The sequence below is a fragment of the Mizuhopecten yessoensis genome, unplaced genomic scaffold (assembly GCF_002113885.1).
Source record: "Mizuhopecten yessoensis strain PY_sf001 unplaced genomic scaffold, ASM211388v2 scaffold5519, whole genome shotgun sequence".
Taxonomy (NCBI): Eukaryota; Metazoa; Mollusca; class Bivalvia; order Pectinida; family Pectinidae; genus Mizuhopecten; species Mizuhopecten yessoensis.
Window position 1 is genome coordinate 396,264 of NW_018406089.1, and position 5,939 is coordinate 402,202.

The 5,939-nt window shown below is 34.5% G+C and overlaps 1 protein-coding gene across 3 annotated transcripts in view; it reads left to right on the forward strand.

Annotated features, from left to right (window-relative positions):
• The first annotated feature begins 276 nt into the window (after nt 1–276).
• The window catches only part of LOC110450801 (tyrosine aminotransferase-like), a 27,200-nt gene continuing 21,537 nt past the window's right edge, over nt 277–5,939 (forward strand). For 2 of the 3 annotated variants that reach the window (XM_021498512.1, XM_021498511.1), the window contains exon 1: nt 277–406. The gene's annotated coding sequence lies outside the window, so the exon portion shown is untranslated. Of the gene's footprint in view, nt 407–5,477; nt 5,546–5,939 lie in introns of those variants that run through there. The other variant, XM_021498515.1, reaches the window with a different exon arrangement.

A 5,939-nucleotide genomic window follows, 5' to 3' on the forward strand; every position in this document is an offset into this window, starting at 1 on the left:
CATTTAATCATGGACAATACACTCGCTTACGGAAAGTGCCATCATAAGAGGATTATCGAAACAAAAAGTGTGCTTCCTTCATCTTTTTTTCCTAAAGTGTTTAGGATTCTATGTCTGTCAAAACTGGACGTGAAATTATTTAACGAGCCTCCTTTAAAAGCTTGATTATATATACCCGACTTCTTTATTGTTAGCTAACTAAATATCCGAATGGAAAAGCACCGAAGTGGGTGCGTGGAGACCTGCCCACCTTTTTAACCAATCAAATGCAATGTTCGGGTCAACTCGGGTCAAGGTCAGATAAACACTAGTGGTGTTTTTCATTCAAAAGACCAAGATCATAGGAAGGACGCCGGTATAAACTTGAAGACTACATTACAGCATCGAATCGTCACTCAAACACTACGTAAGCGGTGATAGTTGTTATTTCCTATTCACATTTTGAAAGTATTTTGCTATTGTGGTTTGATAATTATGATTTCCTCCCACGACTGGCCCCAGGCGAGGTAAATGTGTCGAGCTCAATACACAGGATTATCAAATCAAATTATGTTATGAATGCTACACGGTATCGTCAATAAGTCAGTGAGTGGTCTTGTAATCCGTTTTTGGATAAATGTTGTTATTAACAGACGGTAGCAAGACCCGTCTTGATATATTATATACAGTATAAACTAATAACATGGCGTATCGTAACATAACACTGCGTCTACGTAACACGATCAGGAAATTACACATTCAGTGTTGTTAAAGAATGGAGAAATAGGCTTACAAAGTAAGTCCTATGTTAGGTGTTGGTGCTTATGTTGTACAAGTTGTGTACGATTGTTTATTAACGCTATTCAGCCCATCCCATCATTGTTCACGTCACAGAATAATGAAATCAATAAACGTGTGTGTGGCTATAGCTATATTTAGGTATCTGTGCCAACACCGCTGAAGATCTCCAGTTTCCGTGATGTTCTTTTGAAAGCAACTTAATACTCTTTAACGCTTTATTACTTCCTACATTTTTATATCTGTATCATATATATGTCGTGAAATATACAGTATACGTTAAGCTACATGTAGCTGTTTATAATATGTGATTTTGACAATTTACAAATAGAGAGATTGAGATTTAAGCAAAACAAATGCATACTTTATTGGTGTTAAAAGCAGTCCTCTGATATATTAAGCTACAAAACTTGAGTTTGAAAGCAAGCTGATCCACCTTTGACAGCAAAAACAATTGATGTGTTAAATTACTATTTAAATTTTTGTCAAATTTTATTTAAATGTTCCTGCTATCAGGTTCTTGGTTGAGCATGTTCCATTTTGTGACTGATCAGAAGAACAAGATGGCTACTAGCCAAATAGAATATATGAAAATATATGAAATATGTGAAAAAACATCTCTGGTGCAATACTTGTGGAATGTATTTGGTACTCATCGATAAACAATTAAATATTCTCTCTGCATAGATGAATACAAAATCAGAGTTTAGACAGGTGTTTTCTTACATTTATAGACAACATCAGACTTTGTTCTGATCCTGCCAATAACTCAGTATTAGGTAGTGTGCAGCCTTCACTGTTTTATTGTACACATGAAAACCAATCCTATTTAGTTTCCAGACATGTTTTTTCTCGGATAATGATATTCCTAGGTTTTCACAGTAAATGTCTGTTATATCTAGTTCCCAGAAAGTTCTGGATGGGTCTTTCTCAATTTTCGTTCTCCACTGATCCTAGGTATTGTTGAGCGTCATGTCCAAGTTTGTGACCAACCGTATGAACAAAATTGTTACCTTGGATTTTGACAGTGAAAAAATATTACCACTGTTTCTGATAAAAAACCTAGAGAACTTTTTCAAATTTCACAAATCAGTTCCCTCTTGATTCTGATAGTTGTGTATGTTTAATTTTGGAACTGATCACAAGACCAAGACGGCTGGCATAATAAGACAACTGATATTTTGAGAGTTAATGTTTTGTTGCTATTTCTCAAGAACTACTCGAAAGCCTCTCTTCGTCCACCACGTTGGTCCTATTCCAGTTGATAACACAGCTGTAAGGCAGGACCTGTGATTGATGATTTATTGATCTGGGACTATGATCACTAACTTTCTTAGTGTGTGAATTTATTTCCCTCTTGGGTTTCTAACACGAAAAAAATATTTTGAAGGATCCTTCCAAGATCTATTATTTATAATGTACTCAGCATTATGTGCACTCAATGAAGAAAACAAAATATCCCAACCAGAAGTTTAAATGAGTCCTGTGTTTTAAACTACAAGCTCCAAAACAATGGACATTGCATAAGTTTTTGTCAATTCATAGAGATGCTTTGACTTCTTATATAAATATAACGTGGACTGTGGAATGCTGATCATAGCTGGATTTTGTCTGTCTGTATTACAGCCCGTCAGAAGCCGAGACTTCTATATCGCATTTACTCATGATCAATATATGTAAATGTGAAACATCTGTTTATATAGATTATAATGTAATATTCAATTGAAAATGTTTTTTGTGTGTTATGAGACAATGATAATAAATAATATACAACATTTGATATATCACCCTATCTATCTAGAATAAGTCACTCTAAAGCGCCTTACAGTACATTAGATATACAATTTATACAAACAATACAATTAGCATATACAAGTAATCAAATATGGGATGTATTATGACGGAACATATGTAACAAAAGTGAAAAAATGTTGGAAATGTTATTTATTGCTTTTCAAACATTTTTATGACGTAACATATATTCCATCATAATATATGAACATATGTTGATAATATTTATTCTACCATTGTCACATGTTATGAAAGCCTGTTTTTGTGTCTGCCTCAGTTCAGACATTACAATGCTGTTGTTCCACTGTAAGTAAAACATTACTTTTCTATTTCTATATCAAACTGAACATGGGTGTTGAAATAGGTGGTAGATTGATGATATATATATTTATTAATTTTTAGAATATTTACTGCAAACACAGGCAAAAGATGTTCTGATATTAACTAGAAATGAGGAAAAACAATAAAAACATGTTTTATTCATGTCTAATAGAGTATCAAATGTAGGTAAATGAAGGATATCCTATATCCTTCGGTTTCTGAGGCAGAATTTCAAAAAGAAAATTGTCAAAATTCCAAGGGGTAGGCTCACTTAATTATTCTCTGCACCCCTGGAATTTGTCATGATAAAATGGAATGCATGCGATAAGCTGTTTGATTGGTTTTAGGCATAAAAAACTGACCACTAACTAGTCTGATACCTGTCCTTACAGAGGAGCAACACCTGACTTCAAAGCCAGTCAATTTTACCATTACGCTGCTGTTCTATTCCTTTGATTGCAGACATCTATTATGCAGGGGATCAAACTACACTACTCTAGCATTTGCAAGATAGTGTGAAAAAAGTCTTTGATTTTATCGTGACATGTTGCAGGGGTACAGAATGTAAGAGAATGACACCAGTGACCACTGAAGATTTGAGGTTGATCTTCTGTTTCCATGAGATCACATCAGGACCAGCTAACAACTGTTTTGGTCAATGATTTCTTCTACTGATCAAAAGGACAATTCTTTTGATGTCACATATCACAATGAGAAGACCAATGTCTCATTAAAGGGTCTAAACTGACTGGGTACATAGATACCACAGGTATCTGCTTTGAAAAAGGGGAGATAATTTGATCTGGTACTACATGTTAAACAGGCTTTCAGTAAACACTTTTGAGTTTGTTTTTTACTCCCCAAAGTTAATTTTGATTCTTGGGTTTAAAGTTTTGTTATTTTTACTCTTCAAATTTCAAGGATATTGTGATTTGACTTTCGAACATTACTAAATGTCAAGGGTCAACTGAAAGAGCCTTGCATTTAATTGTACTCTGTATTTAGTATAGCTGTCTCTTCCCTTTTTCATGGCAAATACCTACATGTAGAAATTAAAAAGAATTTATTTGGGGGATTATTGAGATAAGTATGATATAATAGATATATCTTAAAAAACGTACTATTCTCTATGTGCCAGATTTGAAATTAATGGATATACCATTACCTTCAAATAATTTTGGATATAAGTGTAGAAAGTGTGCTGAAGAAGCCCATTGTAGGGGCGAAACTGGTCGACACTTCTAATAAACTACAAGAATAACTTATTACTCCTTCGCCTGTTGTGATTGAATCTATCTTATGATGTTCTCACTTTTAGTCAATCCCCTGCATACTTTAGGGTATCCAGACGAGGAGCAAAGGACCAAATAATTCCACCATTAAGAAAATCACAGCGTTGGCTCTACCCTTGCCTTGTTTTAAGTGTAGAAAGTGTACATAGTTACTAAATACTATCTATATTATATAAAGCAAAAATTGCTCCAATGTTTATTTTTTATGTGGCCAATGGCATATAGCAAATCATTTTTCGGAGTGTTTGCTTTCAGGAGGTCGAGCATTGGAGATGCGTAGCGCCAGAGGAGGGGGAGTTTCCCCTCCCATAGCTGGGGAAAAACAATTCTACTAGGCCCTAGAAGTAATCTCCTGTGTTCTCCTTTTAGTCTGATTAGTAACAAGTAAAACTGGACTCTTTATATGAATACTATTAAATTTTGTATTTCACCATAGCTTTTGATTTAGAAATAGACATTGACAAGTTTCCCGACCACCTAATTCAACCCTGACCTATAGCTTCTGAACAAGGTGTTGAAATGCGCCAGACTGTGTATGACCTACTCTGTACAATACAATGTGTGTTTAAACCCCTAACTTGTTTTTAGCCTTGTCAGCTGTACCTATAGGCGGACACAAGGTTTTGGCAATGCTATTTTTTCAGTGCTTTAAGTAAAAATGTTTTCTAAATAAAATGTCCAAGAGGACAATTGATAAAGTAAGTTAAAACAGTACAAAACAAACTGAGAGAAGGGAACTTGACATGCAGTGACTTGGCGTGTACAAAAGTTGTTATGTCTTTGTGCATGATCTAACAAGTTTGAGGCCAAGGTACGCCTACCCCTGACTGTGTTAGACTAGCGAGATGCAGTGTAACTGTTTACACAGTATTATGACTCAAGGTTATTTGTTTTCAAAGGCTGTTATATCTGCATAAACTTTTCTGAAGAAATGTTTTAAATAAAGATGTTATCTCAAAGAAATTAGGTTAATAATTGCAGAATTAATTTAAAATATGAAAAGCACTTTTTTTTTTTTTGTTATACACTGAAAATTGAACTGATTTCAAGGACTTGTAAAAGACCATTTTACAGCCAATAAGAAATTTTGACGTTTAAATACTAACAGTGGTAATTTTATTTTGTAATACACAGTGCGTAACATGCTGTTTTTTTTACTATTGTCTGCAACTAACAAGAAAGGTGAACACATATTGTAATTTCTGACTGGTGATTAGTAGATAGATTTGACCTGGGCATTGACTCCGGGCCATGTGATATGTTATAGAGACTAACTATACACACATTTATACACACATTATTGTACAAAAGGCAGACCTACACATAAATGTATATTTCCTCGGACGACATACTGCCCTGTTCAGGTGAGTGTAGATAGCATTTATACCAGGTGACTAGTAGTGAGACAGATAGTGTATCTGTTTCACCATAGTTCAGAGCCATAAAGCTATACATATTTTTCAAAACTATCAAAACATTTTTGTCAACAATGGTAGTGGTATCTCGTGATTATGTTCTTTTCTGTCTCTTAACATTGTGTCTATACATTAATGTTTTCAAAAATACAGTGAAGTATAGTGCATATTATAACTAGCGCCATAGATATAGCTGGTTATTGGTGATCTACCCTGTCTATTTCCCCTAATACTCTAGAGCTATAGATATAAGTGGTTACTGGTGATCGACCCTGTCTATTTCCACTAACACTCTAGAGCTATAGATATAAGTGGTTACTGGTGATCTACCCTGTCTATTTCC